Here is a 24000-nt window from a genome sequence, read left to right as displayed (position 1 = left end):
CACCCCAAGGAGAAATTAATATTCTTGAATGTGGGCGCAATGAAAGGGCTGTCTTGGTCGTGCAACTGTGATGTCTGTTGGGTAATGATTGGGTGATGTGCCGCCATTGTTTGCATGAGATAACATCAGTCTCACAGTTGATGCATTTTGTAGGTGAATCTTCAGAAATATTTTTCTATTGAGGAATATATTGGTTTTTTTATCCATTCAAAATGAATAAAAGATATGTTTGATTTTCTTTTTACGTGCAACAAGCAAAGATTTTTACTCGGACAACAATAAGGTCCTGTGAAAAGTTTCACAGTCTTTGTAAGATGACATTGCAAGATGACCTGATGAGATTTAGACTGTCATATACTTGCCAGTATGTCATCTAATCTTGCTTCTCTGGTGCATAGAAATCACTGATTTCATTCACAATAATAGTGAATGAGTTAGTAGTACATCTTTTCCATAAGACAGGAGTGTATTTACTACAGTAATGAGCAACCATACCACCAGTTATTTATCTTGTAACAGCAGATGGGCAATGAATTCAGCTACTTACCAATGATTAAAGGTCTGATATTGAATTGATGATGCCCCATTCTGACTTACTGCTATAATGATGCCACTCATTGAAATATTTAACATGATATGTACTTAATATGTTGCCAAAGAAGAGTGGCACCTGTCATATTGCCTATAGTGTGTTTGTGTGGAAGGTATTACACAGTCCTTTAGATAGCAATGAGAAACATGAACAATTAGGTGGAGTATGAGTTGCATGATGGCAGTTAACAATGAAGCAGAGAAAGAGAGAGAGAGAGAGAGAGGAGGGAGTATATATCCATGTATGTGTTTGTGTGTATGTGTGTGTGTGTGTGTGTGTGTGTGTGTGTGTAAAAAAATAGACGGCCAATATTGATCATGATAGACAAGAAGAGAGATTTATTCTCTTGGAAGGAGGGAGATCATGCAGTAGATGGATTGATGTATGCATGGGTAGATAGAAAGGTAGACAGAAATATCAAATTGAAGACAAGAAGAGAGATACCGTATGGGAGAGAGAGGTAGATAGATGGATAGATAAATCTGAGGTAGAATGATGAAATAATAGTGAAAAGAGAAATATATGTACCGATAAAGTGGAAAGATCGGTACATAGATTGATATATGAAGAGAAAGAGAGAGGTAGAGAAATATGTGCAGACTGAGTAACAAGACATCTACTGATAAAGGGGAGAGATAGGTAGGTAGATTGATAGATGAATTGAGAGATAGAGAAGCAGACATATGAAGACTAAGAGAAAAAAAGACTAGGAAAGAGACAGATTGATAGATAGGTTAATGTATAGGGATAGTAATATAAGAGGTAGACAGATCTATTCAGACAAGAAGAAAGATTTCTGTTGATGTAAGAGAAAGAAGAAGGTAGATGGATTGATAGATAAATAAATGTACAAATTAAGAGAGAGAGAGAGAGAGAGAGAAAGAGAGGCAGAAATAGATGGAGACAAATGTTTCCACTGATGTAACAGAGAGATAGAAGTAGATGGATTGCTGGATAGGTAACTGTATAGACTGATATACATAGAGAAACAGAAGGAAACAATATATATTTCTTCATTGTAGGGAAGAGATAGGTAGATGGGTTAACCAATGGGTGAATAAAGAAAAGATAAATATAAGTAGATAGGGACAAGAAGGCATCTTTATTTCTTTTAATGTGATAGAGATGTAGATGGAGAGATTAGTATAGATAGACAGATAAGGAGCCAGAAAGAGAGGTAAAATGTAAAAGATTCATTCAGGTCTCATAGGAGACTGATAGGAGCATAGGAAACAAGTGATCAGGGAGATTCAGTTCAGAGAAGACAGCAACCAAGACTGAAACATACAGTTCAAAAACAAGACAGATGCAAGAAACATCAAAGAGCTGGGGAATAAGGGCCTTCATAAATGTAATTTTGTAGTGGTTGCAGGCAGCATGGTGAGGAACGCATGCCAGATGGAGAATTCCATCAGTGAGTTGCCTCAAAATGTCACGTACACATGCACAAGTACATGCTTGCTGGCTGCGTGTGAGGGCGCTACTCATAAATGATTCAGCACTGCAACAAGAAACTAATGCTTAACAACAAAATGACCATGCTTTGGCATGTTCTATTACTTTCATGAACCTTCTTTGTGAATTAGAAGTAATACTGGTGATTTGTTTTTGTTTTTTTTCTGGTGTTTGTTCCTTTTTTTCTGTGGAAGGATTTATTCTTTTTATAATCAAGTTTAATATTCTACATTGTACTCGTGAAATTGAGATTGTTTACAGTTCCAATGAGAAATTGCATTTAAGGTCCAGTGTAAGTTTAAACATTTCTTTATGTTCAAGAAGAGAATCATCCAGAAACACAATGTAGATTTCATGGTGTGCATTTGTTTGTTTGATTTGTTTTTTATTGTTTGAGGGAGCATGATTTGTAATGATTACACATGAAAGCCCCAAGTGACAGCATGCTGTATTGTGTGTTATTTTTTTTTCTTTTACCTCTGTAGTCTTTCAAAACATTTATACCTAGTTTCTAAATTCAAAATGTTGCTGACTGGTTTCTTAATTTCACTGCAAAATATGTTGGTTTCTGAGTGGTAATTCAAAACATCATTTTTCCCCCTCAGCAGCTATTCAAAATGAGTGAATTCTTCCTAATTATGGCAACATAAAAAAATGACACATAACACTGTTCTATTATAAACCTATTTCACTTTTGCTACTCCCTAGGTAGATAACTGAAAAATCTAAACATATTTGATTTGGGTTTTTTTTTTATTTCTTACAGAATAGATCGTTATTTTTGTCATGGCAATTTGGATTGTAGGTATCAACATCACATAAATCATGTGATTTTCTTTGTGATTTTTTGTGATTTCAGGTAGAGGGAGGTAATTCCTTGTTAAAACTGCAAAATCATTGATTGGTTTGCTAAGATTATGTTCATTGCCACTAATATGATATGGTCGAGATGGCTTTTCATTCAGGAGGCAAAGAAAAGTAGATAAGCATTTGAACACTTTTTTTTCACCTCTGCCACATTGCAAGGCATTAATGCCATTTTTTAATGCACTCTGAGAAAATTGGTACACATGCAAGTAATTGGATAGTTCATGATGTTTCCTTAAAATTGTCTTGTGAATGAAAATGCACCGAGTAGCCTATGTTTCTTCCATACTTAAAAAAATGGAATTGGTGTCATTTGATGAAGACTTAAACGGTATGTTCCTGGGTAAGGTAAAGATTTATCTCTACTATCGGTGAGTTACCAGGCTGAATGTAGCTCTACACAACTCATGGTACTACACCATACATGTACCCTGTCCTTCAAAGAAACCAAAATATATGTTCTTGAGTCCACATTTGCATAATGCAACAGTTTGTCAAATTGTTCTGAAACAATATAGGCCTATTACTAGCATGGCTAAATCCTCAAATATAAATTTTCAACCTCTCTGTAAGTCTTTAACTCTGAGAAATGAGATCAGCCCTAAAGTTCTGTGTATACTTTTTAGTTTACAAGCTAGCTGCCCGTGCCTACCCTACCTGGAAGTGTGGTTGGTATGTATTCTTTAATCACCCTCACTCTCTCCCTCTCTATCTTTTTTTGGTCCCTATCTTATTATCCACCTCCCTTTTACTTGTAAGTAAAGTACATATGTGACCAAGCAATACCAAATATATTTCAGCCCCTTCTAGCACGCAATTAATTTTGTGGTGAGCATGTGTGGCAATCAAGTGTGCCACCAGTGAGGATCTTGAGCACACATTCTTCTGTCGGCCTCACTACTTGCCTTATGGGGGTTGGTGGGGCAATCATGGGTGGTATGTGTGAATCAGGTGGTAGTAGTACTCCTTGGCTGTTTTCACACATGCCGTGAGTGCATGATTTCAGTCACGATTCTAATGAAGCATTTATAGAATTATGATCCAAATGACGCATTTTGGCAGTGTGTATGCAAACTTGAATTGCAGAAGGAGATTTGAATCATATTTCCATCAATCTTGATACAAATGATGGTCTGGAGTTGTTTGTTTGTTTTTCCAATCACAATTCTCCGGAATTTTGAAACAAAACAGTCATGTGTACAAACTAACTTCCAAATTGTGCTTTTGGGGGCGGGGCTTATGGTGAACTTTCAACTACTACAGCTTCCGCACAAAAATCACACCCCTCACATGCTCGTACTGCAGTCAAAGCACGCGTTTCTTACAGCTTAAAGGGAACCCAAACCCAAAGTGCAATGTGGATTGAGTGAAAGCAGTAACATTAGTAAAACACATTGATCAGTGAAAGTTTGAGGAAAATCGGACAATCGATGCAAAAGTTATGAATTTTTAAAGTTTTGGTGTTGGAACCGCTGGATGATCGAGGAGACTATCAGATGTTATGACGTATGTGTGGACAACAATATAAAGAAAGTATAAAGAAAATTCCACAAAAATTCACTTTTCTAGCATTATGAAAGAGCACTTGACTAACCGCTTTCAGGAAGCAGGGGGAATAATTGCTACCCTTATATGTCAGTATCAAGTTGATAAAATATGTAATTTTAATGAAAAATGATTTTTTTTTTTCTGAAATTCAAAACCAGAGAATCTGCAAAGCCTATTTCTTGGTCGTGTGTATGGGCAATAATTATAATTGTAATCATAAATTTAGCCTTGCAATTACGTTTCTCGACCCGTGTGAAAGTGGCCCATGTTTACCGGGACCAGCGGCTGGAAATCATCAGCTCCATCCCCCCAGACAAACGGGAGAACATAATGATATTCGGCTGGTATTGCCACTCTACTTTCTCTGCAGACGTGTGCACATATTGGCCGTGTTACGTATGCATGCAACAACAGCCCAAATGTCACACCGATGCTGCTGAATTGTCACAGTTTATGAGATGTGCGAGTATTCTATTGGCAGGGGTTAAAGTGTGTGTGAATATAAAGGAATGATATCAAACAAAAATACCTAGAGTGTTTTAGCAAATATCATTGAAACAGCTCCAGACAAGAGATTGAATAGAAATAGAATGGTCAGTACTTGCAAAATGGAATTTTGTTTGATTTGGTTTGATTTATTAGTTTTTGTAGATCATCATACAATATGTTCATGAATCGAGACACAAATTGTCATGTGGTTGCAGCAAGATATATGATTCTTTTGTGTATAATGATAATGCAAAAAAAAGAAGAAAAAATCAGAGGCGACGCCATTGTTAGAGTCTCTTCAAATCTCTTTAACAGTATTCAAGAAACAGACAGGGTTCATTCTGTGTGTCGAGTGTGGATGAACATCCAATTTATGATAGCAATATCACAGACATCAAGGAAGGGGGAAATGTGCAGTGATAAAGATATTCTGGGTATGCCGAGGGCCTTAGCCTTGTCTTGCACTAGCTCTCCTCAGATTATTGATTTCGTCCTTGTGTGCATATGTGTCTGGATGCCGTTTGGGGTATGGTCTGCCAATTTCTTCACCCATTTCTCCTATTTTCCTTCAGGACGCCTTTCTAGAATCCTCATCCCTCAGTTTTTCTATCATTTTGTCCCGTCTGCTGCTTGCATTGCTTCCTGTCATGATTGCGACTTTGTTTTCTTTCTCCGTCCAGAGTTTGACGAGAGCGAACAGATTGAAAGCCTGGCTGTGAGCTGATCCTGGAAGTCTTCTATATTCGTCTTCTGTCTGTGGGGAATCGCTCCCTGCTGTTAAGGAGAGACATATCATCACTGAAGTCAGATCCAGACATTCAGGTTCATTTGCTGATCAGACACGGTGCTATGAAACTAAAAAGGGCTCTTTGATGTTCTCAAAGGTAAGTACAACAATTTGAAATCTTTTTCAAGAAGTAAGGAGTGCTAAGATCATATTTTTTTCCTACCCCGTATTATGCTGCCATTCTTGTGGAGAAATAGTGGTTCAAATCCAGACTTATTGTAGCGTATCGCGGCAATAACCCTCCCCCCCCCCCCCCAGGCTAAATACTGGTTAGTGATTAGGTTTGAGTAAAGTTTAGGGTTAGGGTTTCAGGATTAGGATTAGGGGAAGGGGAAGGGTCTGAGGTAATTGTCCAGGGGGTAGTTGCCTTAGATCCTTATTATAGACCTCACTTAGGCATTCTGTGTAAGAAAATCATATGAATTAAAAGAGAAAAATGAGTGCAAATCCAAAGAATATCTTCATGAGGAGTATGAATGAGAAGATCAAATACAAACATGTCTGTCAAAATGGGACACCCCCCCCCCAAAAAAAAGGAAAAGAAAAGAAAAATGATGCAGAGAAAGACACAACTGGATTATTTTTATACGTATAGCACTGTCAGAGAGAGGGAGAGACTTTTCGAAACCAATATTTTATATTGTCAAATATATTGAGTATTGTGGCCGTGAACTAAATGGATTTGTTGATGTTACATTGTTGTATGAATTTCATACTCAGTGTATTATAGAGTATGTCTAACCACCTCCTGTTGAACAAAAGGTCAATGTGCCAACATTGATGAAAGCAGTAAAACTTGGTTTCCCATACAGGCATTTTCAAGTATATCAGAATTTTAGATCAATGTTCATGATATAAAATGAAATTCAGTATGATGAAGCTAAATTCCTAACTTGCAGGGAGAGTGTATTTTCAAATCAGATGCATACCAATATTGATCTTTACTGTAAAAGTGGAATTATTGCAGTGTGGAAATTTTAGCACATTTCGCGCAACCAGAAGCTAGCACACAAATAAAAGCATGTGAATATTTTTGTATGCCATATAGATGTTCCAGTAGTTTAATGTCCTGATTCTGCAGAATTGAAAACACGCCAAATTCATCTCACCCGGCCTGGTGCAAAAAATTACTCATGCAGAAATATCCACTTTTACGGTACCCCAAGAGGTACACCTGATTTTATACACAGAAAAAATATTTGATATCAGAGAAATTTTGGGGAGTCTTTATCCCATTTGTTACCATATTGTCGCTGGGGCAACAAGACCTCGTATCTACAAAATGTCAAATGTTCAGGAGAGCCAAAAAACATGGCGGCCAAAGCACTATAGCAATTGGAATAGCCTTTCCTTTGACATGCTGTGGTGGCTTCATTTTTGGGGTAACACAGTAAGGATTTGGACAGGACATCACTTAACCAATTATTTGACCATTAATCAAAAAAAGTCATTTTCATCAAAATTTCAGATACAAGGTCTTGTCACCTCAGCGATGATATGCTTTTCTAGGATAAGCTCAATTTGACATATTGTTATGTATTTGCACTGAATAGACTGACTCATGGTATGCCTGAAAAAACAATACCCTTTGTCACTTACATCCAAAACTAGCACTATGCAGAATTGAAATCACCTTTGACAGAACAAACAGACAAACAGACATTCAACAACAACCAATGAACAGTAACTACAAATTAAGTTTTTTTTTGCTTTAGTAGCATAAATAGTGAATGATATTGCAGTGTGCTCATGGGTACCAGGTCTCAATGAATTGATTTTGTCTGGACTAATTATGGCCAAGTAAAAGTAGAAAGTTGTTTCTCATCCTCGTGTGCATCCAGTTTTGGCGCCTTATTGGTTTTTTTACTATTTAGTATTTTTCAAAATGGTGATGAGAATATAAAAAATTTAATTTCTCGTTCGTGTTCTGCATTTTTTTTTCAGTTACTATTTCTATCATACCGCTTGACAAGAGTTATCTGTAATTTTTTAATATATAATTATATTAGGATGAATTATCAGCTCATTACAACAAGTTTTGTTTAGAAGTACACTCCACACTTTGACAGTATCGTCTCTTTAATGGATAACACACTCTGACACACACACACATGCACACACACACACACACACACACACACACACACAAATGTGATCATGTATGAAATCCAGGGTATCCTGTATTTGTTGTGAGGGTTAACAACCAATCCCATAAAGGATATAGGATGACAGAGTAAGAGAGAGATAAAGGGGGTGGAGAGACTAACCAGAGCATGTCCCACTTAACGGCCCACTTACTTCATGGCTGGTAATTGCTCTCATAGATTTTTTTCCACATAGATCTGCCACTAATTCTGTGCATTGATTGCATCCGTAGGAACCCTGACAAATCAGATCTCCAAGAGTCAACTTGACAACATTTGTCCCATTAGTCTCATTTTCAGACACCATTATTCCAGGATTCAATATTAACCCATTCCATACCGAATTCTGAAATCCCCATACACTTAATACACAGGCCACCAGGTTCCCATGTGGAACGGGTTAAGCTAATTACAACTCTTGGAGACAGGTCTGTGGAGGTGTACTAGAAATTGTATCCTACCATCATGCCAGCAATACTTTTCCATATTATGAAGAGAACTGGTGTTCATTGATATTACAGCCACCAAGGAGGCTATGTTCCTTCTGGCATTTGTGTGTCTGTGAGTAACTTTAACTCTTAATGTGCCAGGCCCAAAACCCCTAACGTGCCAGAGGTTTTTACTTAACGCCAGAATGTTTCGAAACTGGACTGACAATGTAATTTAAAACTACCATATCTTTGAAAATATCGATTGTTTTGAATTGAGTTCTACACAACAAATATCGAGAAATGATTGTTCTTTCGTGTCAGGTAGTCAGTTTGCCGTAATATCTATCTGAACCTAAAATATTGCAGAAACAATTAATATCATCAAAACATTATTAGAATTTTTTGTGTAGTATGAAAAGAAACAGTCTGTCGTGGTTTTTCTTCAATAGAACGCTCCCTTGACTCTGTGAGAAAGTTTTAGAGCTACATCTCCCCTTTCAAATGATAGCAAAATTGTCTTCTAGAATTGTATGATTCCAAAGATGCAAGCAGTTTATTTTGTCTTAGCAATTTCTTTTTCTGCCTCAATAATTCATTCCCAAATCTGAGTCCTTTAGTCCCAGATCCTGTATTTGAAACTAAAGTAATTGTCCCGGGCCCTGGAAGAGTGTCTTTTGTCCACTTGAGAAGGAAGCACCTACTAATCCTTCTTTTGTCTATGCGGACTGCGGGCGGGCGTACTCTATTGAAATCGGCAGGCCTTTGTCAGCGAGGGATTTGTGCGCGCGCAATTCCTTGGTAACGGCGGGGATAATCCGAGTACTGATTTAGTACAATACACACTAGTGGTTGCTAGAGGCAGCTTGAAGGATGAACATAACTCCTGAAAGCGAAGATGCTGCCGTGATCTGACTGATAAAATTGTACACGCCTTCTGGATTTTTTTTCTAACGCCGTATCCAATCAAGAATATTGATCCGATCAACCTATCGCCAGCCACTGTCCTTCCGATCACAACATTACTAAAAAAATTTAACAAAGTTAATTCACGATATACCACTTTCATATTTATTGCGAATCCAGGAAAATCAAAGTAAAGTGGGTTTTGGCTAGAAAACCAGTTCAATCTCAGCACCACAAGGTCAGTCGTTCGGAGTAACAAACCACGTTCTTGCAAGCCCAGCGCTGGTGTTTGATGCCACGAGCGTGCAACTGAAAAAGCTCACCATTCATTTCATGATTGGGTAAAATAGCACTACGTAGGGCTGAGCCCTCTCATTCTCGAAACAATCACCTCACTTTGAAATAGTAAATTTCAATAACGCTGTACTTGTGAACTATTCGGCTAGAGTTGTGAAGTAACTAATCTTGCAAACAAATAAATTCTGTCGCATTTGAAATTTTCAAAAGTCAGATCAGAACAGAACAGCGAAAATAAAAACGCATTGTGACAAGACACTGAAACATGACACAGATAAACAGTGAAAGGAAAGGCAGCTTGCGCATATCATGATGAAGGGGCAAACAATGCAATTACATTCAACGAAATTATTACGGTAAAGAATAATCAAAAGCCCCCTGAGCAGGCCTGATTTGTATAGCAAAATTGGTAACAAGAAGACAAAAGTGAAGGTGGTGATATATTGAGCTTACACTTGTGTAAACGACAAATATGAAATCAAATTTTACATTGCTGGTATGCTTTTTCGATGTTTGCTGTCTTTGATTGTCTTTAGTCTCATTCGCTAATCACATTTGATTATCTGAATATGACATTATTCAGCGGCACATTCCTTACTTTCGCATGGCGTCGGAAATCTCTAGCGCCTGTCAATATTGGTTTCACCGAGCGATTTGTAACCATCAGAATAATTTTGATCGTTCGTGGAAATTATAACATCACTCTACTACTGAAGTTCCTTCATTGGTTTATAATAGCAGATGGATGTTAGTTCCGTACTTGAATTCTAACCTATCATTTACCTTCATTGCGCTGTGACACAGTTTTCACGAAGCAGCATCATCCGACATTTCTTTCCTTTTTTTGTGTGATCTCCAACACTGATTTACTCCAAGGACTGAACAGCGGGATTAGAGTTTGAAGTTTTCAAGATCTGCATGCTAACAAATAGTTTGACGTTACTTTGCATCGGTCATGCTCTCTGTATCTGTCATCTAAAGTTCTACGTAATAATAATCTTGAGGGATTTGCTTGAGTTTGAACATTTTCCTCTTCACCTGCGACTTGGGGAAAATAGCATGTTTCTATAAGAGGTAGGAATAAAACGATAAGCAAAGCTCAACAAATAATGTAAATACGTTAATATACTTTAATTCTGTGTCTCACTGAGCGATGAATGTTTGGAAACCTATCAAATTTTAGGTTTCGAGCTTCCTAAACAGTTGCAATCAAAATCAAACAAGAAAACCCGTTTGCGAATTTGATATCGGCTGTCTACGAATTACTTATCGAATTCTGTTCTACTTTATCGAGTCTGTGCTGTAGGCACGTTACTCTCTTCAACATTGTGTCTGCATCATCGCTTGGCGATAAACGATACTGCTTCGATTTTTGTCATCATGAAATGATAAATTGATCATTTTGCGTGGTTGAATAAACAATAACTATGATACACCAATCGGCTGTCGATGGTTCTTTTTTTTTTTTTTTTGTCAAAAGAAATAAAATATATATTCTTGACATTCGCAACGATTCCGGTCGCTATCATTCGAGAGTACGTAGTTAGAGACATTTGCTGTTCCCATACAGCCAAAGTTTTTTACACGCTATTTACAGCCGGAAAGCTACAAGAACCAAAACATCCTTCAAAATACGGCAGCAAAATGACAAATCATACGGAGAAGGAGACATGCGCAATACGTGAAAACTAATTTTCTTCAAAATGTATAAGGAAAAGAAGAAGCGACATAATAAGAGAGAAGGCACGCCGAAAGAGGTAGGTACCCTACAGTATATGAAGACCAACTGAAGAGAAACTCTAAAAGAAAAAAAAATGCAACGGTGAATGCAAGCACAAAAACAAATACTAGTACATGGAAAACATCATAGTTTGGCCGCTTTTCACGTGCACATCGTCACATACAGAGAATCAGGCGCTATAATGTACTTTCATATCCGTGGAGTTGAACCAATACAGCCAGTTTGCCTCAAAATCACAGAGAATACTAGATAGGTTTATTTCTATAGTCACTTTTGTAAGTTGATTAGTATTGGTACTATTCGCATGTCGTCGCTCAAAACAACAGCTCTCTTCGCGCTTTGAGAACGCTTCCTACAATAAATTTTGAAACTGAACTGAGCAAAATAATGTTCATCTTCAATGCTCTATATTTTGTCTGAAATTCCGAAATACTAGATTTCTACTTTGCTTTTCATTTCGCTTCGAACTAGGGAGACGACGATCACGCCAAAACAAACTAGGAACTACGTGCGGTACCAAGCGGCATAAATTACAGGTCTACTTTCCGTTCACTGTACACGTGCATAGACAAGAACAAAAACGTTTTCTTCTTTTGTATGCCAGCGTGGGGACGATTAGTGAAGTTCACCAAAACAAAAGGATGAAAGACTTGACCGACGAACGAAAGCTTACCGTCTCTGAGGGACAAAATCGAAGCAGCTTCCCGCCGGACAGCATCCAAGCGGAACAATACAAGTGGAACCGCATAGACAATACACGCAGATTCAATAGCATACACACGCGTGGTTTACCAATGAGTCTTTTGATCTATACACATCACGCAGAGGGTGCGCTCGCTGCGGATTTTCCCGACGCGAAAAAAATACGTCTAGCCGAAAAATCACGTATTTACTCGAAATTTTCCAATGTAAGCTTACTCATATTTCTAGTGGAAACGATGGCTATGCTAGTCAGCTACCAGTACATATCATTGTCAGTTTCTTGGTGTAACACATTATGGTACCACAAGAACTTAAATGACCAATGTTTTTCGTGCTCTTCTTTGTCGCCGATCGGCGACCATGGCACGTCAGGACTAAGGTCGCCGTTCGGCGACCATGGCACGTTAAGAGTTAAGCTGTAGTCACTGAGTTTGGTCAAAATTATCGAAGGAGGTGAGAAACAAGCCAGAGAACAAATGATTGTTATTGTTATTTTAAATTTCCTTTTAACCAGTAATCCAGACTACTGTCCAGATTCAGGAATCCTGTAGAGCATTTTGTAGCATTACACAATCTGGGCAGTTTAACCCATTGAAAACTGACTGATTTGTATATACTGTACAGTGCACTCCCGTTATAACGAAATGCTCGGGACCGGCAGTTTTCTTTCGTTATAACGAAATTTCGTTATAACCGAACAAATGCAATATATAACAAAAACAAGGAACCACATGTATATATATATATATCATATTATGTTTGCTGAATACTCATCCTACACTGGAAAGCTATGTGAAATGTGATGGGATAACTGTATTGCAATAATAAACGCAAGTTCCCATCAGAAACTGTGCGTGACACAAAGAGCGAACACGTAACTTGCTGTGAAGCGTTCACCCATGCAGCGACGCTATAGATGCTTGTTCCGCTACGTATTTTCGAAAGCAATTCGCATTTCGTTAAAACGGAGCACATTTCTTTTGTTTTTCTTTGTCTGTGGCGCTCGGAAAAGACTTCGTTATAACGGAAATTTCGCTATAACCGTGTTCGTTATAAGCGAATTTTGTACCATAGACTTGAATGGTGATAATTTTGGGACCAGAAGATTTACTTCGTTATAACGAAATTTCGTTATAACCGTGTTCGTTGTAACGGGAGTGCACTGTATAAGCTGTTATTTTCGCGAGGGTTTTATTTTCGCGAATTTTGCGAATCACAGTTGGATCGCGAATTCAACAACATGCGAAAATGTCGCCAGACGCTAGAGTAATAGTACATTTAAGTTGGTGTAGGTGTCAATTAGCGAAAACGACATCTCGCGAAAATGTCTGTGACCTCCTCATTCACGGAAATATCTGTACGCGAAATAACAGCGTATACAGTAACATGCACTTCCCATTCACCCCAGCCCAAGAATACTCAGGACTCGTCTTCTATGGGTTAAGGAGAATGTACAGAGAGCAGACTACATCCAAGCACTGGGGTATCATGGAACACTGGATGCCAGTCCTACAAATCAAGAAAAGAAGATTTGGACACAATTGGCATTTAGAAGAAACTTTCACATTTCATTAAAAAAAACCAACAACAACAACTCAGCAATTCTGAAAATTCTATGTCCTTGCACACACATTACATTACAATTCCAGGAAATTGATTTAATCTATCATGAACTATATCGGTAAATCTAGTCAACTTGACTTACTTGTGTTGTGGAGTTGCGACGTTTCATGACCTCTCTAGCATATTCTTGCCATTTTCAAGAGAAAACGGTGAGAACATGCTTGCAAACGGCAAGAACATGCTTGCCGAAACGTCGGGAATGGGTAGGACCTTTTCAGGGCATATACATACCCAAGAAAAAATATTTGTGGTACACCATTGAGCCTTCTACCACCCAACGTTCTACCTCTATGGAAGCCTTCAAGATTTCAAATGTGTGAAGGTGCATAGTTAAGCATTTCCTGTCTTTCTAATTCTTATATCTGATTTTGATGAAAATCATATCATTCTGTTTGTTTGGTTGGAGACAACCTGATTGTAATCAGCCGGAACACGGAGTGGTATTTTGCTCGAATGTAATTTTGCTTGTAAAGGGCCGTGACTATGTTTGAATGCTGTTCTGCAAGAAACAATGTTCAGCAAAACATTCATATGAACAAAATGATACATATCTTAATGAGGATGCAAGCTGAGTTTTGATGAGAAAACCATTAAAAGGGCAAAGTTTTACATTGAAAAAACTAACAAATCATAATTTGTAAAGTGAAATAATCCTACCAGTGTGACAATCATAGCCTTGTTGTCAACCCCCTCCACCCCCACACACTTGCACACAACACAAATTTTGTCGTGTGGAGGTTCGCTAGAGAGACTTAGCCATCATTAAATCGGCACCTCTGAAGTTCATTGCATATATTATATTGGAGAGAGATTAGATAGAACTGGTTTAAAGTCAAATTGAATCTGCACAAAGATTTGTCACATTGAGAGAATTTTGCCAATTTAGGAAATGAGTTATAAATGTAGCAATTAAGTGGCTTTTGACAATTTTGCAACTGAAGAAAGTGATCATTAATGAACAACAAATGTCTTAAATGGAAGAACATTTTTCACTCTGCAGTATGACTAAAAAAAATATAGTGTAGTAAAAATGTAACTATAGATACAACACAAACCACAAAAACATATTTTCTGGGCGTTGATATGGTAAGCAATCATTTCACATCAAAATAATTTATAAATAAGCCACTTCAGTCATATAGTGCAATGTTCTCATCTTTTTTTGTTCTGAGAATGATGCTGTCAAGAAACTTATCATTGCAGGTCAATTACAGTGTGTAGTTGATATTTTATATAACAATCTGTAACCACATATAGTGTATCTACTTCACGGCCTCAATACCTTGTTCAAGTGTGCTGTTGTGTCTTATACTGTAAAAGTGGATATTTTCGCGCCACTAATTTTTCACGCTCAGCCTTGTAAGAAGAGTTTCGCGTGTTTTTAATTCCGCGGAATCAAGACCTCAACTAGTGGAATATATGGCAGGCAAAAATATTCACATGCTTATATTTTCACGCAAGTTTCTGGTTGCGCGAAATGCGCGAAAATTTCCACTTTTACAGTAGATAGTATGAAAGCATCATGCTCTGGACTGGACTGGAGGTTTGTAGTGAACGTTCATAACAAATTCTTATTAAGAACATTTCCCTGTCAAAGATCACTGAGTATGTGATTCTTGACTAGCACTTAATTGTCCATGAACACACTTGTGTTTAGAGATTCTAAGTCTCCGTATGTCATGCATTAATGTGCACTTCCTATTTTTACTGCATAGAAAAAGCAAAAACAAAACAGAACAACACAACAGAAACCAAAACAAAAGACAAACAATTATGCCAACATACTAACAAAATCAAAGAGTTATGATTGTGTACTGCTTGATTACATCTGATTACTAAACTCGATGAAGATTTTATCAGATAATTGAGTAAGTTGCATTTGATTCATAAAAAATTTGGTTTGGCCAATTTAGCCTTGAGACGTTTACATGACCAACTGGATTTCATTCAAGATTTAGAAGAAAAGAGTGAATGCACTGACCCTTTGCACCCTAATAATAGTAAATTTACCCGCATGAACCCTAAATTGGATAAATACAGGCTTTGAATAATTCCATCCCAAATAGAGACCAATTTACTCTTTTCTTACACGCTTGAGCCGCACCCGACAGAATTAGAACCACGCGCTCCTCCCTGCGAATACAACCGCCCATAGGACCCCGAAGATACAGCTGGTTTCCCGCATTTATTATCAATAATTGGCTCAAATTCTCGTGCCTATGGCAGTGAAAATTGGATTGCAGCCCCAGTGCTTCAGTCTGCACCCTATATTGACTCCTGTATTTCCCTTGTTCCTTTGTGATGTGCCTACAATACTCCGCATTGACAGTGTTTGGGTTTGTTTGCTTGTTTTCTTCTTGGAGAAAGCTCCCCTTCTCATTACTTGTAACTTCCATACATTTTCTCCAGCACTCTTTCTGCCCTCGTATGGTTATGAAAGAAAACTGCTTTGTTTACTATTCATATATCAGCACTCTACCTCATATGTCTTCAGATTGCTGGTTATACTTCTTAGAGCTTTTTGTGTGCCCGGTACACTAGTGTAACGATGCTCAATGCAGGGGGCGTCATGTGTATAGTATGTCAGATATCACTTGGTGGTCTATAGCATGTTATTCATTACATGTATTATCTTGTTGGTTTAATTGTTTGAAAAAAAGTCAGATAATTGTGAAACATTGCAAGTATTCTGTAAGTTGTGCTCTCCACAAACTAGTGCTTCAATTTGCTGAATAATAGAAGAGTTTTGAATGGAGTTAGTAAAGAATTATTGAATTGTATTATATATTAATTTCAAGCTTACTAAGATATAGCTTTCAGTAGATTTTGAGTAGGGTTCAGTGAAAGTTCTGAAATCCCTTTTTAACCACCAGATTAAGCTGAAAAGATTAATAAATCTCCCTGTATCAGTATGGCCCACTTATGAAACATGGTGTAGTATACTGTCACAGAGTTTTGGTAGTTATAGAACCATTTTGTGGTGATACATACATGTAGTATAGACTATTTCCATAGAGTAAGTTTGAAATGGCAGTGACCATAATGCCATGAACCCGTGACCACATAGTGTACATGCGTATATGTTTTTCTTGCAGTCTAATGAGGAGCAAATGTTTCATTGTGTGTGAATGATGCAATGTGTCTTAAAACTTGATACCTTTTACTCACTTCAGCTTTATGCTGCTTTCATGTGCTGTGCGTATTTTTTTTTCCGTGCTTGTATTTGCATTAGGTATTGATTTTATTCATTTCATTCAATGCTAGTTTACTCGATGGCCTCTTATTCCATGAACAGAAATCTTTACCATCATGTACTCTTACATATATCTTCTCCCATGCTGCCAAAAAACTTGAGGGGTAATTCAAAATGTGGACAATTACAACAGCCCAATGTTTGCCCTGTACAAATATATTTTTAGACCAACAAGCATGTTGTTTTGAATGAGAGCAGTTCTACTTGAGCATCAGGTCAGTGAGTGTTTGAATGTAGTCAAGCAAAGAAAGATGGGGGAAGACAAACAGTGGTGTGACTGTAACATATGATTATATATACAGTCAAACCTGTCTATAGCAGCCACCCAAGGGAAACAACAAAAGTGGCCGCTATAGACAGGAGGTCGCTATAGACAGGTTGGCGGCCATTTTGAATTTCAATACTTGCATTTAATAATAGCAGAAATATCGCATGTTATTCTTATAAAACAACAACAACAACAACAACAGCAACCAGCAAATAAGTTTGCATGTGCAACAGTGCTATTACGGGGATTTTCGTTGTACAATTCACTTCATAATCTTTATTTTTCTTTGCCTGCTTCTGTTCTTTTGATGTTAAAAATAATATTTCGGGCCTGAGTAAGTTCTCTGGTTCATACCGGTTTGCATGAATGGGGTTCACAAGTGCTGAGTTCGATGGAGATTGATCCCAATGTATGAAGCTTACGTAAACAACAAACTTTACCCAGACAAGTACCATATTGTCCTTATTCAAAGGGACGTCAACACTAATTAGTCGGCATTTTGGTGAAACTCTAAGATGTTATTAGGAGTTGTCTTTGCCTTTGTAGCATCTATTCAGGGTGGCATTACTGAAGCCTAGATCTAATATAGTCAAGTTAATGGTAAGACGAGTTTTCGTAGCAAAGAGCTGCATCAATTTTGTCAATCTTGTGTGTGTGATTATGACTGAGCTAGGACTCGGTAGAAATCACACAATGGACATACTGTAAAAGTGGTTTCTTTCGCGGTGGTTTTATTTTCGCGCTTTTCGCATTTTGAGGTTGAACCGCGAATTTAACATCACGCGAAAATGTTTTGAAAAGTCGCGCGAAATTAACCTCGCAAGGAAATGTTTTGAACTCACCGCTTGTTACAATGCTGTTGCGCACACACGAAAATTCCGTGCATTGCAGGTATTGATGGTATTGATGGTCAACACACACACAGATTTTGCTGACCGCGAATTTAAACACACGCGAAAAAGTTGGCACCAATGGAAACCGCGAAAGTATCTGTACGCAAAAGGAACCACTTTTACAGTAGAAGATATCGGTACTTATGGCTGATTTAATGGTTCAGCTAAATATTTGTGGCCGCTATACGCAGGTAGATATTCACCACGGGATACAAAATGAGTGGCTGCTGGCCGCGTTAGGCAGGTGGCCGCTATATAAAGGGTCCACAATACAGCAATTTCGTTCGGGGGATTTTTCAGTGGCCACTAAGACAGGTTTGACTGTATGTATATATATATTTGTGCATATATATATCATAGATATAAGTATATAAAAACAAACATTGTTCAGAGTAAACAAGAAAATGTTACCCTTACAGTTAAGACTTAGAGTATCAAAACATTTGTGTAGTTTTACACTTGGAATGCAATTACAGTCACATGGCTCTGATAAACAGCAAGTACCCTACCATTCCTTGTCAGATTCCAAGTTCTTTACTCTGACATTTCAGCAGCAATTATTGTGCTAGGAGTTTTATTGAGACATGTCGCCTATCTTACCACATTTATTATTCAATGTGTCTTCTTTCCTTTGGAATACAATTCCCTTGCTTGTCCTTTCACTTGTAAATAGTTCTTCTTCACTGTGTCAGAGCGATGTCTCTGATGAGACTGTCATGGTACCACTCAGGCCTCTGATTTCTAGAAACAGGACTCTTTGCATCTTACAATAACAAAGATGTAGACTTTTTGCTATCATTATTGTGGAGGTAGAATATGGACAAAGTGGTATACTTCAATTTGTGGAATATTTTGTGTACTGTACTTTATAATGTAAACATATGCAGTGACTTGTAAAATGCCACCAGTTAGCGCAAGTTACATCATACTCATTTTGTTTCAAGTAACAGTGCATGAAAAATTGATTGCATAAGTTTTCTACCTTTACATTATCAAATTGTTTGGTCCTTCTATTAAATACGTATTGGGTATTTGATGTGGGTGAGCACCTCTACACCCTGAAAGATACAAGAAGACTTGATTTCATGTGGTGTTTTTAATTATCATGGTATTTGCCTGAGATGCTGCCCATTAATCTATTCTTTGTTTGTTTGTTTGTTTGTTTGTTTTTTTGCTAATGCTCATGCAATGCAGATAAAATTCTGGGTGATATGACATATTTGATAGGTTTGCATGAAGAAGGCTGCCACTTTCAAATGCACAGTGATAAAACTAAACTGTTAATGCCAGTGTGACCATCTGTAGCACAAAAGCATGGCACATCACAGAAATGCATTTGATATGTTGTTTCTAATTGCATAAATTTTAGAGCATTTGATTTGTATGGCTCATTATGTATGAAAAACACAAAACAAAACAAAACATGTCTACAGCTGTCTACATAGATGTAAATGATATCCTGGATAGCTGTACAGTACTAGGGCTTACATGTTTTATTTTAAATGCAGGGATCCATTCTTCAGATTGCTTAGATGTTTTTTCTAACTCTGCAGAACTTTGATTGGAAAGCAAGATGATTTGTTTTCTTTTATGTTAAAAAATCCCAACATGCGATATGAGCATATTATATTTCTAAACATTTTATCTCCTCAATTTGCTAATGTAGATGCAAGCATCTTTTCGACGTAAATAGGATTTGCCAGCAAAGCAATTGATGAATACGTGGTATACTTGTTAAAACTTAAAAAGTGTGCCACCTTTTTACTATGTCTGATGTAATTGTGTGTGTGTGTGTGTGTGTCTGTGTCTGTCTCTGTGTGCATCTATAGACTAATGGAAATTTTCTCATCTCTTAATGTTGGTCAGATATTGAGTATGATATGATCGCATAAAAAGTTATTTCATTATGAAAGTGCACGTTTATGATAAACTTTTATTTTTATTCATTTTTTTAAATGTTATTTCATGTTTATCTTTTGTGTATATGTTTGTTGTTGTGCCTCTCTGTGAGTGGGATTTCATTGGTCCTAAGGTAGAAAGAATTTGAAGGGATTTAGATAATTACTCCAAATTCATCATGTGATCTCCATGCACAGACTTCACCTCAGTTGGTATAGTGTTGCTACCTAGTATCAAAAGTAGTAGGTAATGGGTTCAATTTCCACACTGGTGTCTGTCCTTCAGTCATGCCTCTGACATTATCATTCTTCTCATTAAACATCTCAAATATATCAATCAAAATTACTGAAATGACTAATTCTTTATCTGAAGAAATCATTGCTTTACACAGTATGTTTTTTCTTAAAGCTTGACATTGATACTCTGCAAAATTTTAATCAGGGAGATGAATGCAGGATATCTCTGAAGGCACCAAGGTCTTTAATTGGTATCTTAAAGTTGGTCCATGTTTATTCTCTGCAGGGATGTTTTAAACTACCATGTCATCTTACCCGTCTGAGTACTCCCCTGAGTAAACCCCTTTCTGGATGTTTGTCTCACAGGTAATGACAGTATCACTGCATTACCCTTGGTGCACCTCCTTGTCCTAGCACTTCTTCACTTGAAATATGATGAGAAAAACAACATGTCGCCAGGTAAGAGTAAACCAGTGTGCACCTGGTTTACCTTGGGCCTCTCCCGACCGCTGGCATCATTTGCTCGGCGGGAGGACAAAACCAACAAGAGAATGGCTTCCCCGATGAGGTGTGGAGAGGCGCCTGAATATTCATGCACAGGTGCGATAAGTAGCGCTCTCAATGTCCTCGTCTAGCTTACCGAGGGATGCAGGTAGCTCACCTCTGTTCACACTGGATATTCAAGGCCCCTGTTTACACCCAAAATTTGAACTCTGTATGGGTCAAGACTCACATCCAAGCATTGCATATTGCAAGTCTTGTTCTGAACAGTTAGCAAAAGAAAGTAAATGTTTTTTTCTTTCTGGTCTAAGTAGATATTTTTTTCTTTCGAGTAGATATTTTTTTTCTTTCTAGTTTTTTCTGTCTAGGCATTCCAGGAACAACATTTAGGCTCATTTGCAGGTAATAATTAAAAGCCACTCTATGATTTTACAAATGTCCTACATTCAAATACACCTCAATGCCAAAGTTAACTTTTCTTTTTTATTTCTTAGTTAGGATATATTTGGTTTTACATTAGAAAATCTATGTACAATATATCCTGTAAAGTATCTTGTATCTTGTATCTTGTAAGTGATATAAATCAAGTCCATCATGATAAAAATTCTTGTTTGTGTATATCTTATCAGCAGTTTTCAAATATTACAATCTAATTTGTCTTACTCATGTTTTAACTTTTGAGAGCCCAAAACACCTTCAAATTATTTGGGCCATGCCATAGGGGTAACCATTCGGCTTTGGTGGATTTCCTTTGTATCTTCTTTTTAAAAACTGGTGGCTGGATTTTACCAAACTTGGCAGAAATCATCAATGGGGGAGGGATGCTTGATAGGATAAAGGGCCCTGGAGGACTCAAACAATCCTAATTACCTAATTTTCATAGTGACCTTTTCATTCTTATGTGTTTTATTTCTTATTTTATTATTATAAATTTTTTTTTAAAACACTGGTGGCTGGATTTGGCCAAACTTGGCATGGATTACCAATGGGGGGGGGGGGGGGGGGGGGGGAGGGAATCATAGTTTGTAGAAATCATTGTGGTTCTCAAGTGGGAAGAAAATGTATGTTTATTCTATCTTGGTATTTGATGATGTATGTTGCCATGACAGCAAGTTTTTTCTTGTTTATTTCTTTCTCTGGGTTCAATCCTATAAGGTACGATTACAGCACAGAGCTGAAGGATTGTGATACCAAGTTTAGAAGTTAGCATTACACTCAAATAGTCACCAGTGCTTCTTAGGCCTTAACATGTTTGAGTGTTTTTCTTTCTTTTAAATGTTTTGCTCCATCAGTGGAATGTATTTATTCTCAAGCCCACTGGCCAAAAAAATACATTGAAATTGTCAGGTCATCCACATATTGTTGTCATTCTTAAAAGTCTATTTACCCCAACTGTTTCTATGATTTATTTGTTCCATGGGGTTGTAGTTCATGTCAAAAATACCTTGTTAGTGAAAGTTGATTGTGGGTTATCTGTTGTTGATAAAAATGAGATGTGGAGTGATTTGGCGTAAGACTTAAAAAAAAAAAAATCAATCTTTATTTGATTTCTGAAATTTCACATAACAAAAACATTCATCCTGACTGAACACAATATACAATCAGTAATATTTTGAATAAAAATCAACAACAATCGGTGCGTGACCCGAAATACATACAACTTACATTCAAACACATAGACTTACACATAGCTGCCAAAACAACAACAACAAAAAGGATACCCTCCCTACCTGTTCTCTTACCAGTCCCCCCCCCCCCCCATGCAGTACTAGGGTCCCCGCTCACATCTCAATCTCTGCACTTCAATAAAATATTTTTTAATCAATCATATTCCACAATATATACATATCTTGTTATGATACACTTTATCAATATAAGAATTTTTGTTTTGGTCAATCCTTTATTTTTCTCTCTTTTTCATATAGACAATATACAAATTGATAAATTTGATAAGAATGCTCACAAAAAAAATCTCCTACACACTCACACACGCACACACACACACACACACACTTACACCCTGTGTACCAAGGTGCTTTTTCATTGCTCTAGGAAGTATCTGGCTTTAATTTTTTTTTCAAAGAACAGCCAAGTTTATCTAATCAAGAAAAAAAGTCATTTTGAAAAATAAAATGTGTTTACATTCAGTGACATTCAGTGACATGTGTTTACATTCAGTTTACATTCAGTTATTACATTCAGTTATTACATTCAGTGACAAAAATGATTTGAATTGCATTCAAGCCTTAAATGTAATGAGAGAGGTAGAGAGAAAGCCAACCAAGATAGAGAGAGAGAAAAAAAGAAGAAGAAAGCAAGGGAATTAGGATGAAGATATAGGAATCACAGACTTAGACATGAAAAGATAAAGAGTTAGGGTAGATATAATATGTAAAGGAGCAAGATTATAGAGATAAGTTTGAGATAAAAAAGATATGGCGGTGGAATAAGGACTAAAGTATATAGAGTGATGAACTGGAAGACAAGATTAGATAGTATTGGTAGACAAGGAGGGATATGTATCAATAGGTATAAAGAAAGATTAAAGATATATGGAGAGAGAGAGAGAGAGAGAGAGAGATGGCAAAACAGAGGATTGGAAGGGGATGGAGAAGAAGGAAGAAAGATGAGAGAGAAGAAGATAGTTTGGGATGTATTTGTTTTGCAGCAAGCAGGCTTTGAAGCTGGGATAAGCTCAGACAAGACACACCCCAGGGGGGTCCCCAGCGGGCATGCATCACCTGGCTGGCTGATTTCAGGTGAGACTGGGCCTCTCCGCTCCTAGGAAGAAAGAGGGGGGAAACCTGATCCACTCTGGTAGCATCAGTCCAATGCATTTTTGACTCCCTTGAAGGGGGGGGGGGGGAGGGTTGTTGCATCTGATGTAGGGGCCATCATGAGGGAAGATAATGGCAAATTCTCTATCATGCCAATCTGGTATGCACATGGAGAAACCTGTGGTGAATATTGGCACCGAGGAGTGTATAGTAATTATGATTCTTTATTTTAACAGGGTCGGGGAAAGAGAAAGAATCTCTGGTAAATGTCGGCTTCCAATATTCTCCCATGCTTCTTGCATCTCTCACTTATATCCTGCATTTGAGGTTGTTGTTTTTTGTTTTGTTTGTCTGTTCGTTTGTTTGATTTTTAAAACTGAACATTTATGAAAATGTTAAGGGGGACTATGCTTAGTGCTACTTCATTGTTACCAGCTTGAGCATGGATTGGCTATTGTGATAGTGGACATAGAACATTTTATTTGCAATAAAACAGTGTTTCATTGTTGACAAATTTCTGGCCCATAACCCCAAAATACTACATCAGAGCATAAGACATTTGGGAAGTCGCAAAACATTAGGACCACGACGGCA

The 24000-nt window shown here is 37.4% G+C and overlaps 1 protein-coding gene across 1 annotated transcript in view; it reads left to right on the top strand.

The window, feature by feature from the left end:
• Nucleotides 1–5398: 5398 nt before the first annotated feature.
• LOC139721107 (uncharacterized) overlaps nucleotides 5399–24000 on the top strand; it is a 196555-nt gene continuing 177953 nt past the window's right edge. Inside the window, exons 1-2 of the mRNA XM_071632438.1 lie at nucleotides 5399–5477; nucleotides 5632–5835. The gene's annotated coding sequence lies outside the window, so the exon portion shown is untranslated. The remainder of the gene's footprint in view (nucleotides 5478–5631; nucleotides 5836–24000) is intronic.

This window comes from Diadema antillarum, unplaced genomic scaffold, assembly GCF_040938485.1.
Source record: "Diadema antillarum isolate AM-2024a unplaced genomic scaffold, OU_Dant_1.0 scf00000138, whole genome shotgun sequence".
NCBI lineage: Eukaryota > Metazoa > Echinodermata > Echinoidea > Diadematoida > Diadematidae > Diadema > Diadema antillarum.
This window is presented reverse-complemented; position numbering and strand designations above follow the sequence as displayed.